The sequence below is a fragment of the Monodon monoceros genome, unplaced genomic scaffold (genome assembly GCF_005190385.1).
Source record: "Monodon monoceros isolate NGI ecotype Baffin Bay Population unplaced genomic scaffold, NGI_Narwhal_1 Super_Scaffold_4, whole genome shotgun sequence".
NCBI lineage: Eukaryota > Metazoa > Chordata > Mammalia > Artiodactyla > Monodontidae > Monodon > Monodon monoceros.
This window is the reverse complement of record NW_021703781.1, coordinates 44,156,787-44,168,842: the sequence shown is the minus strand read 5'-3', so window position 1 is coordinate 44,168,842 and position 12,056 is coordinate 44,156,787. Positions and strand designations below refer to the sequence as shown.

Below are 12,056 nucleotides of genomic sequence, written 5' to 3'. Positions count from 1 at the left end.
ACACACACACACACACACACACACACACACACACACACACACACACACACACACACACCACGGCACTTAGGGTGCTCAGAACAGTTCCTGGCACGTAGTGAGTATTCTGCAGTGTTTGTGGTTAATACTAAGATGACCGTGTTCTTTGAGCATAGCTATGGGCCATGTCATTTTTGTCTTCGTATTCTGCACAGGCCCTGCCCCAGTGCTCTACACATGGTGGGCTCACCGTGAAACTCTGTTGAAGGAGTGGATGGATATGGATGGGTGAAATGGTTGAAGGCATGACCAGTTCTTTTTCATCTTGAAGTTGTATTTGCCTCATTGACATAAACTATCTTGACTTTAATAGGATCAGAGACTGAATAACTAGAAGAGGTTGACCCAGGCAAGGTTAAAATTATTTGTCAATCATAATAGCTAACATTTGTTAAGTGCTTACTATGGGGTAGGCACAGGCTAAATATTTTATGATTAACTTACTGAGTCTTTCCAAGAGCCTCATGAAGCAGGTATTATCCCATTTTACAAATAGTAAGTCTTGTCCCTGTAGTTAAGAGGTTGGATTTTGAATCAGGCAAGACTGTGTGAAGCCCACAGCACAAGCAGAGCTGAGCTTCTGTCTCAGGTCTCCCTGAGCGACCTTTAGCCTATAGCAAAGCACCCAGTAAACAGTTGTGTTATCTGTTATTATTGCAACTTCTCTGAGGCAGAATCATAACGCCAGTACTACTTGAATACAAATATGAGAGCTCCAAACATTGGTAATTATCATAGCAAGCATGTCATGAGTATACAAACTACATATTCCTTTGTTAAAAATTCTGGCTTTAGGAAAGTCTTCACATTGAAGCTAAACTTTTCATACTTCAGGTTAAAACTATTTTCTCTATGCTGTCTTTAGTGGGAATGGAAAAATGCTGTCCATGGCTCTCAGCAGGGTAGTGCTTAAAATGATGTTAAATGGTGGAGTCTTCCTTGTTTTCTCTTTCCTAGGTTAGACTTTCCCTGTGGGCTTCATACTTTTCATCCCTGTGGGCTTCATCTACTTTTGGTCCTTTTCTGTTTTGTTTTGTTCTCAGTTTTCTCTAGAAGTGTAGAGTCCAGCATTGGTCACTCTGACTCTGGCTGATATTAATTATGACCTGAAGTTGTACATCCTCCTTCACAGTCAGGGTCTGCGATGTGAAGAGGCCTCCCCTGTGTGAGGCGATGCATGGTACTGAAACACTCATACTGTCTGCTTTACACTGTGCCATTTGGGGGGCAGCTGGTCATGGGAGTCCTGTTCATGCCTCCTTCGTTAGGTCCCCAACTCCACAACCTGGGGCCAGGAATGAACATACTGGACCAGTGACATGCAGGGCCCAGATGGTCTACAACAGGATTTTGCCCGTTCCCCAGTCCTCACTTACTCAACTTGTGTGCTAGCTAACATGGAGCATCGATCCTACTGGTTGTGCAGTATACGAGCTTCTTGAGAATAGAATTGATTTAATTATACAAATATTCCAGATTCTCCCCTCTGAGAAGTCCTTTTAATCTTTGACCTAATACATTTTTTTGTTTGTTTCTTTTTTTTTTTGGCTGCACCCCAGAGCATGCAGGATCTTAGTTGCCTGACCAGGGATCAAATCCTTGCTCCTGCAGTGGAAGCGCAGAGTCTTAACCGCTGGACCGCCAGGGAATTCCAATTTTTGTTTGTTTCTAGTAGGAACATCCTTTTCCATTTCCCCCATTACTTTTAAATACTTTTTGCTTGAGCCATGTGTATATTCCTGGATTCTTGAAATTTCTGGTCCCCTGTCTTGATGAAATATTTTGTTCTTTTATGAGCGTCACAGTTGATGTTAGTTTATGAGTGACTTTACGGCATCCTCTTGTAAAGAATTCTGATGAGTTTCTCACATCTTACTCTTACCCTTTTAATGCTGTCACAGGGTCATCATCTGTTGCCTTCTGGGCCTTTCCCTGGAAACACCAGTTATACTGTCAGTTTTTCAGTTAAATATGTTAAGTACTGCTTATAGAAAGCCTTTAAGCTCTTTGGCCCCACCCCTCACTGGCTGTGTGGCATGCGGGAGGCTGTTGACCCTCTCTGTCCCCTTGCTCATCTGCAGGGTAGACTGTTAACAGCTCCTACCTGCAGAGGTGGTGTGAGCACTCAGTGAGATAGTGCGTGCTAAGTGCCCCTAGTGCTTAGCACATGTAAGCGCTCAGTAAACATTGTTATCATTGTAAAGGTTAGCACAGGTGCAGTGAGGATACTAAGGTCGAGGCACTAACCCAGCTTTGAATGGTGATCGTGACATATTTCCCAGAGGTTGTCAAGCCTCAGTGATTTAGTCAAGAGAAGAAAGGGAGGAAGGGGTCTTTCATGAAGGGGAAACGGCTCCTGGGTTTTCATTCACGGGACATAGCGTGTTGGAGGGGGTGATGGGGAAAGCTGAGCAGGGAGCAGATCGCAGAGGTCTTTCTTTGGGAAGCCCAGGGGCTCTGACTCTATTCCTGAGAAAGGGGAACCACTTGATGAGAGTGCTGGACACATGCTGACTTGAGGAAACAGAGCTCAGCAGGGTCCACACGGAGACGCTGAGACCTGAGAAGACTGATGTAAGAGTCCCCCGAGGACGGGGAGTGCCTGCACGGTGAGGCAGGCAAATGGACAGATAAACACTACGTTTACATCAGACGCTCGCCTGTAAGTTCTGGGGGGCCTGGAGTAAAACCGAAGAGAGGTGTAACTTCCATGCACCGATTCCTTTAGAGAAAATGAATTAGATGGGCCGCAGTGTGCATGTCCAATATGGAGAAAGTCTGCTCAAGAAGTAGAAAGGGGTCGTCCCCCATTCTGCCTGGTGCGCCGTGTGGAAAGCTGCATGTGTGCACGCGCCCGTGGCTCAGATCCACTGGCTGGTGCAGGGAAAGGCCTAATCTCCATTTTCCTGTGATGGCAAACTCCTCTTTTCTCACAGCATGTGAGAAGAAAATACTATTCTTGTTTGCCAGTTTCCTTTTGATTAACTTTGTATCTGGGGTTGCAGGTTTTCTTTTGGACCATTTTTTCTCTGATTATTTTCTCACCAGTGGTTAGAAGTGGAAATGGAAATATGCCAGAAAATGATTTATATGAAAAGGAGTCTTCTCCTCACCCCTAAGTACATGCACATAAACAAGAAAAATAAAGAATAGCAACTAACTTTGGATTCTTTGGCTAGACTATAGTGTTTTATTTTGCCATTTGGGGGAAGAGTTATGGAAATAAAGGGAAATATATGTCAGAGTGATAGCCAGCTGGCTATCTGAAGTGAGTATCAGCTTTCCGGAAGGAATAGAGACACTTTCTTGTCATTTTATTTAGAATTGCCTGACTGCTAGAGAGCGTTTTTCTTGCCACAGTGCTGCAATAAAAGTAAACACATAACGTTTCTAAGAAACAGATTGTTAGTTTCTTTGAAATGTTTAAATAAAGAGCATTTGTTACATGCTCCAAGTATTTGATTCTTAACTCTTCCCAATAGAGCAGCTCTGTGTCCCACAAGCATCACTTAGTGTTGAAGGCACCAAGAGAAATAGAGAGGTAACTGGTACTGGACTTGGCCCTCCTTCAGTAAACTAGAAAACTGGACAGTACACGAGCCAGTTACTGTCAGTCACGGGAAAACAGGCAGCCAGGACGTTGATCCTTGAGAGAAGAGAGTCACATGAGGTGAGACCCACATTTGCCCTGGTTTTCTGCTGGAGCGTATCCCCTGTTCCCTGCATTCCCTTCCTGGGGTACCAGGAGGGGGAGCCTGTTACAGCACGGTGGGTCTCCAGAGTTGAGGGCTGCTGAAGAGGCTGGAATTTGTATGGCAGGCTACTGGGGAGGAGGGAACTATGAGAGGGGAACCCAGAAGCTGAGATGTGTATCCATACAGGGTGAGACCTAGCAGAGAGCAGCTGTTCCCAGGCAGGGAAGAGAATGGCCATAGCAAGGTTCATGCAGTATGGAGAGAAATGGAGAGTTCTGGGCTAGCCAGGGTGGAGAGACCTTGCTGAGCACCTTAACCATTCCGAGACACCGGAAAGACCGTGCCTTATGATTAGGGGTCATGCATTAGGGCCAAGGACATATCTCAAATAGACCTATCTTAACCAATTATAAAACCAAGCCTGACGGAATTGAGAGGATCTGCCAGTAATTTAGTTGCCATCAGAACCAAACTGAACACCTCCCAGTTGTCAACCTTATAACAGAAAAACATGCAAAGAAGCAGGAAAATGTGACTCATTCAAAATGAAAAGTAATCAGTGGAACTAGACAATGCCTTTCAAACAGGGTTATCCTAGATCTTGGTCTGTATAACACCATTCTCCACTGAAAGGACCCAGGGCGTTTAGAGAAACGTCTGCATCTAGGGCAGAGACAGAGTAAGTACAAGATGAGCCTAGAACTTTTTTTTTAATGTCAGAAAGTAAGGAAATAAAAGTAGAAAAATAAAAAAAAATGATGGGGGCATGTCACAAAGGTAAAGGAGCCAGTTTAAAGGGTTGCCCACTGGCTAAATCTGAGACAGTTTGAGCACCAAAATTATTAAGTACAGTGATAAATTATAAATTGTTGAAAAAGTAGGACTTCATATATCCTTACTGATCATAAATTGACAAATAGATGAACAAATAGTGTAGACTGCTGAGTCCTGGATGGTAATGTGGAGGGAATGCTGGAGTTGGAACCATGAGCATGTTGTAGCCATGGTAGTAAAGTTCAGATCAGGCAAGGGTCACCAGTGGATGCTAAATCTAGGGGGACATTTTGATGAGGGACGAGATATTTGCATGGTCTTAAAGTGTCTCCCCACAGATTACTTATTAGATGTAAGGGAAAAAATAATAATTTTTCTTGGGAGAAATTGGACAGCACCTTGGCTGGGTGATCAAAATTTATATCGCCAGGGAGGGGCACATAGACTTCACATGCCTTCAGCTATGACACCAGGAGAAGAAAACTCTGTAGTTTTCTGCCTGATAATGCATAGGCTGAATTGAATCATGAGGAAATGTCAGACAAGTCAAAATGGTAATGTTTTATTAATATAAAAAAAGGGGAGGACTATATTCTTCTAAAGTGTCAGTGTCATAAAAGATAAAAAAGAGCTGTGTGTCGCAGATTAATGGCAGCTAAGTATAATACCTTACCCTGGACTGGATCCTGAATTGGAGGAAAAAGAAATGCTATAAAATGCATTATTGGGTTAATTGAATATGGCGGTCAATTAAAGTATTGTATCGATATTAAATTTACTAAGATCAATAACAACATTATGGTTTTGTAAGAATATCCCTATTCTTAGGAAATAAATTCTGAAGTTTTTAGAGCCATGATGTATGAAACTTATCTCCACGTGGCTCAGAAACAGAAAAATGTTAAGTGAGGAACTTCCCTGGCGGTCCAGTGGTTAAGACTCCGACCTTCCACGGCAGGGGGCACGGGTTCGATCCCTGGTCAGGGACCTAGGATAATGCATGCCGCGCGGCCAAAAAAAAAGCTTAAAAAACAAATGTTGAGTGAATGTGTGTGTCTGTAGAGAGAGAGTGAATGATTAAGTATGTACGTTAAATGTTATTAGCAGGTGAACACGGATAAAGAGTACATGGCAGTCTTTGTACTATTATTATTCTACAACTTTTCTCTAAACTTGAAATTATTTTCAAAAAAGAGAGAGAGAGAGAGAGAGAGAGAAATAAAGCCCAGCAACTATAACTATGACTTAAAGAGAAAAGGAGGGTATGTGGAAAAGGTACATGTGTTTCTTAACTAACTTGGTATGGATTTTCTACCCTCTGTGTTGTCTCTGGTAAATAAACGTTTAATCCTATGGCAGTGTCTTTGTCATTCAGGAGGCAAAGCCGTTTCTATATCTGTTGCTTAAGACACTATATCTAGTGGAAGAAGAAATAATAATACTGCTTTTCAAATTGAAACCATTATATCATTTGGTGCCGTGGAAGAGTTTGGAATAAGGAGTCACAGAAGTGGTTCGAATTCCTCCTCTGATGCTTGCTGGCTGAATGACCACTGGAAAGTTCCCTAACCTTTGGGAAATTTGGCTGCTGCATTTTAAGATAATACTTGCCTAGTCTCAATATCTTACAGCTCAAATGAGAAAATGCATGTGAAATCTCTTTGTAAATAATGATGATTTCTTCTACAAACATTAAATTACTATTAATAGTTTTAGTTAAAGAAGAAAATTGGCTTAGACCAAGGTAGAGACTTTCCTTAATTCAGGTGGCTTTTTTTCCTTTTAAATGTCAAGATTGATTATACAAGAGAGTTTCTTTCCGCTTGGAACCCTCGGTTCCTTCTGGTTGCCTCCTTTCTAATTTCCTGCCTTTATTATTCCAGGCAAAGCTGCAGTGACCGAAGGAGTTGTGGATTTTCTGAATTTCAAGAACGGTGAAGTAGGAGATAGCAGAGAGTGTATAAAAGAACACGTAAGTCAAACTCAGTGTTTCATCCATTCTCAAACATCTTATGGATCTGAAGTTCCTCAGGATCTCTCCTGCTTTGTTCTGAGATTGTGCGTGAGGCTCTGAAGGATGGAGGGATCTTTGAGGTCTTCAGCTTCCCCCAGGTCAAAATCAGCCAAGGAAAGGCCAATGTGGTTTGGGGAAGGAAGGAGAAAGGATTGAAGAGGCCAGCTTCCTCATTGGAAGAGGAAGGCAACACAGGCCAGGGTGGGAGAAATGCGTAAAACAAAGGGCACAGGAAACAGTCTGCCTGAGTCACTGGAAATGACAGAAAAGGGCCCTGCCAGATCTGAAGTTACATAAACCAGGGAGGAAGGCTCCAGGGAGGCCTGGGGGAGTCGTTTCCTTTACTCTGGAATTGCTTTTGATTGAGACTCCTTATCTGGGAAGATTACAGTTATTAGGCCTTCCCCTTCTCTGGAGTTGAAGAGTCTAGGCCAGTGCTTCTCAGAGAATCAATCTGAGATGAGATGAAGAGCTTGTCCTAGAACATAAACCTGGAAACTTCCTCACTGAGAAAGTCTTGCTACCAAAAGTAAAATTCAGCTGAATTAAACAGTGTTCTTAATGTTGATAGTTGATTTCCATTCTGGAACATAATTACTATGCCCATGTATATATCCAAACAATATATTGCCTAGTTTTACTTGTGTTTAGGCTTGATAAGAATGGTATATTGCATGTAATATTCTGCAGCTTTCATTTTTTTTTCACTCAGTTGAATTAAGATTCATTTGTTACATTAATGGTACTAAATTAATTTCTATTGTTAAATAAAATTCTGTTCTGAAAATCTATCATAGTTCATCTGTTGCTCCATTTCCTTCCAACATGTGGTATTTTGTTGCCGTTTTAGTGAGTATAAAATAGTATATCATGTGGTCTTAATTTACATTTAATGGTGAGATTGAGCATCTTTTTTTTTTTTAAGTGTCCTTTGGAGAACAGAGTTTATGACTTTAATGTAGAGAAACTTTTCAGTCTTTTCTTGCATGGCTAGTGCGGTTTTGTTTGTTTCTGTTTTTTTTTTTTGGTTTTGGTTTTTGAAATGTCGTCTAACAGTCTCTCTTTTAACTATGTTGCAATTTCATTGCTAACCTTCATTCTCTTTGATTGAAGTTTTTGTTGATTTGTGTTCTCATTCAGTATTTTTTCTCTGTTCATTTGGAAATTATGCATTTTCTTTCTATTCTTCTAATGATTACCCTGAAAGTACACTGTGTACACTTAATAGTTTTAAAGTCAATCAGTAGTTAAGGTCTTCTTATCCCCTTCCAGAGTAATACAAAACTCATAGGACACCTAGTGAAGACTGTGTTCTTCTGTACTTATGTGTTCTTTTCAGTCAGTTCTGTTATATGTTTCACCATACAAATTAGACAATTGTTAGTAGAGATAGTATTTGTTTCACTTTATCTCTGTGTTTACTATATCTTGCTTCTCTTCCCTTCTTCTGTCCTTTGCCTTTTCTCTGGTGAGATTTGCCTTCTTTAGAATTTTCTTTCCTTAAAATCCTTTGGTGGTAACTTCTCTCAGTTTTGATTTATGTTAGAATGTCTTTATTTCGCTCTCAGAGTTCTTAGCTGACAGTTATTTTTCTCCCAGCATTGTGAGTGTATAATATACCATTCCACTGTCTTATGGCTTTCAGTTTTGCTGTTAAATCTGTTAGTCTTTCATTTGCCGTTCTTTAGTAGATGATTTGGCTTACTTATTTGTTGTTGGATTACTGCAGTTTCACCACAACATGTTTATGTACAGCTTCCTGTTTATATTTGTTGTGATTTATGTATCTGTGAGTTCATATCATTCATCAGCTCTGAAAATTTCTCAGCTATTAATGCTTTGAATACTGTCTCTCCTACATTTTCCCTATTGTCTCCTTCTGGTTTTGATTAAATAGATGTTAGGACTTCTCTTTATTCTTCATGTCTTTTAATTCATATTGGATATCTTCTTCCTTGTCTTTCTCTGCTTCATTTGGGTAATTTCTTAAGATTTAGCTTTCAGTCCAGTAATTCTCTCTTCAGCTATGTTGAATCTTTTATTTAACCCATCCACTGAGTTTTTAATTTCAGTGATTATATTTCTTCATTTCTAAAGGTTCTTCTGCTGCAAACCTGTGTGAATATTTTTTTGATGGTGTCTTTTTGCTTACTCATTTTCTTTTTACTCCATCTTTCATCTCTTTAAACAGCACCAAACTGAGCTATTTCATATTCTGTATTTGATAATGCCAGTATCTGAAATCTTTGGTGGTCTAAATCTGTTTCTGTGGCTTGTTTCCTAGTGTGCATGGTGAATTTTAATTATGTATTTGTTTGATAATTATATCTTGTTTGATATAAATTTTATTGGCTTTTTTGATAATTATATCTTGGAATCTTGAGATCTTACTTCTTGAAATTTGTGTTTGTACTAGGAGCTAGGAGGATGCTACAGGACCAGGACCACTTTTGTTCCCTTTGGAATTCCTGGTTTCAGGTTGGGCTTTCCCCACCTGGCTGAAAGCTAAAGGTCTAGATGCCCTGTTCATTTCATTGCTGGTATTTGTAGTTGTCTCCAGGGTGACTGCTGCTCTCTTCTTTGCTCAGGTTTCAGTGCACTGTTCTTACCATAACCTCTTGGGATTTGTTTCTCTACCTGGAGCTACCCAATGTGTTAGAAAGTATTTTTTTTTTTTTTTTTGCGGTACGCGGGCCTCTCATTGCTGTGGCCTCTCCCACTGTGGAGCACAGGCTCCGGACGCGCATGCTCAGCGGCCATTGCCCACGGGCCTAGCCACCCCGCAGCGTGCGGGATCCTCTCGGACCGGGGCACGAACCCGCGTCCCCTGCATCAGCAGGCGGACTCTCAACCACTGCGCCACCAGGGAAGCCCTATCAATTTTCTTAAATCCTTTAAACTTTACATGGTAAATTACTTTATTTCACCAAGGGACTGGAAAATAATGAAATACTGATCTCTTTGAAAGCCAGGTAAACCACATCTGTATTCATATCACATACTCTATCCTTCCACTTTTGCCTGGGTTCTTTTTCTAGTTGATCCATTGAATATTTACTTCTTGGAAGTTGGAAGAAGACAGTATTCACTACTTTTAGAATAACTCATAAGAACAGAGTCCTAGTCTATTTTCTGTTAAAGTGTCATTTTTCTTTCTGTCCGGTATCTTAGATAATGTGGATCTCTGCCTGCAGATGGAGAGTAGAGAAAATAGATGTTTGCTGTTGTGAATAAGGGGCATCATCTCTGTAAACTCCATGACCTTACATTCTATATCCCCTTAATGGACATAGAAAGCAGCTTGAAGTTTTTGGTCTAGAAAATGTTAACTTGCCTTGTGCTTTGGCACATGAAAAAGAAATTATTTCAAAATAGATGTCAACTGAGAATGCTGATTTAATAGTTTTTTAGTCATTCTGCAGCAGAAACATCACCTGTAGGCAATCATACCTTTTCAGAGGCTACACAGATTTGACAGGGGTGTGTGGATTAGGATTTTGTGATGACAGTGATATGTTAGGAATGTTTCTAATCTGCAAAATCTTTGTAGGTTACAGGTTGGATTTTTGTAATACTAGTGTAATCCTAGAAAAAGCAGGCAGTGCAAACATTCCCAGGGAGTGCTGAGCTCTGTGCCTAGAGATTCTTTGAGGAACTGCCTTCTGTTGGACCCATACTTACACTTGGAAGATATAAATACCAGATAATTCTGTGGCTTTTCCTCCCTTGGATAACAAATTCTAATGAGTGGTTACTTACTCTGTGTCCTCATATGCTTGGGTTATTGGCTGGCAGTTCAGGTACTACTGCTGGTTTGGCTTAGTTAGCTGAGCAGTCTAGAAACTTCAGCTGGAGAGCTGGGAAAGAGATGAGGTAGAACTGGAGAAGTTTACCAGGTAAGGCCAGTGGTTCCTGAGGAGGCCCTGCCCGGCCTTCTAGGCTGGAGAGCCATCATTCACAAGTGCACACTGCATGGGTCTGATTACCACCACCCCCAGTTCTGTGGCCTGGGTCAGGCAGTTCATTTGGTAGAGCAAGAGCTGGTCCTTTGAGCCTCCCAGTTTTCCTCTTTTAACTGTAAATATGTATTCCCTTGAAGGTTGTGATTTGGGTCATTAGCTTGATTTTAACACAGTTCACCTGAGTGCAGTTTCTTTCCTGCTGCAAAATTGTGGCTCTGGTCGTATCAAAAGGGTGCAGAGGGACAGCCCAAGAACGTGGTCTTTCAGGTTTCCTTTTCAGTTAGGCCGTCAAAACTGGGGGCTTGGCAGACATTGTCGAGACGAGTGACCATAAATCTGAGTTTGGTCACCAGGCCCCATCACGTGATCCAGAGCTGTGTTTTGTTTCACAGGCTCCCTGGGTCTCATGAGCTATGGTCCTGATCGTGCTCCTCTAGATGAAGAACAGTTACCTCTCTCAGGCTCGGCACTGGAATACTTGGCCATTTGTAACATTTTCCTCCTTTCTCACGTGACATCATAAATTTGTGTATTTCTAAAGAAGGTTTTGAAAAGTAAGATTGTTTTAAAAACCTTCTCCTCCAACCTGCGTTCCCTGTTGCTCACCAAGTTCACATCTGAATGCTTGTTGTCACGCCCTTTGTCTGATGCCTGCAAACATGCTCACAAAAATAATTTTTATTTGCCTTTGTCTCAGTCCGGGTGTTCGGGGTGGGAAGCACGGCATAGAGGGAGCCGTATGAGGTTCATCGGTAGCCGGAACACCTGGCTTCAAGTTGAATGTCTGTTTACAGGCTGTTCGGCTTTGGTTAATCACTGAGCTTTTCTGTGTTTTCGTTTTCCCACCTAATCTATTCATATGCTGGAGCAATTGGTTCTCAAATGTTTTGGTGTAAGGACCCTTTATACTCTTAAAAATGATTGAGGGACCCAAAGAGCTTTGCTTGTATGAGTTGTAGCTAGCATTCTGTGGCAGGCAGAGAAATAGCCCCCAAGGATGTCTATATTCCTAATCCCCAGAACAGATGCATATGTTACTTTACACGGCAAAAGAGACTGTATGTGTGATCGTTAAGGATCTCGAGGTGAGGAGACTATCCTAGATTATCCAAGTGGACTCAAGTGTAATCAAATGAGTCCTTTTGAGGGAGGCAGTGATCTCCGAGAGACAGCAGTGAGAGGTGGCTTGAAGCGAGATCTTAGCTCCCGGCCCAGGAATTGAACCTGGGTAGCCTGGATGAAAAGCAGAATCCTAGCTGCTGGTCCACCAGGGGCTAGAGGCTAGAAGCAAAATTCTCCTGGCCCTTTCCCCCATTGAAAAATGCATTTCTCAAGGAGGCAAAAATTGTAAAAACAGGTAAAAAGTTTATTATTAGAGACATAGCTCAACAACAAGTGGGACAGCACGCAGAGAAACAAGTTTGTTTAGTTAAGACAGAAGCAAGGCAGAGATGCACACCCGGAGAGAAAGGGTGTGGGCGTCCGTCCTAATAAGGAGTAGCGCAGTGAAGAGGCGGTTAAGTCACTTATATAGGTCAGTTCTTCCGGATCTTTGTTTACCTTTGGCCAATT

The 12,056-nt window shown here is 41.5% G+C and overlaps 1 protein-coding gene across 9 annotated transcripts in view; it reads left to right on the top strand.

Annotated features, from left to right (window-relative positions):
• The window catches only part of SGMS1 (sphingomyelin synthase 1), a 290,473-nt gene that overhangs the window by 86,245 nt on the left and 192,172 nt on the right, over positions 1–12,056 (top strand). For all 9 annotated transcript variants that reach the window (XM_029245156.1, XM_029245161.1, XM_029245154.1 and 6 more), the window contains one exon: positions 6,392–6,480. The gene's annotated coding sequence lies outside the window, so the exon portion shown is untranslated. The remainder of the gene's footprint in view (positions 1–6,391; positions 6,481–12,056) is intronic.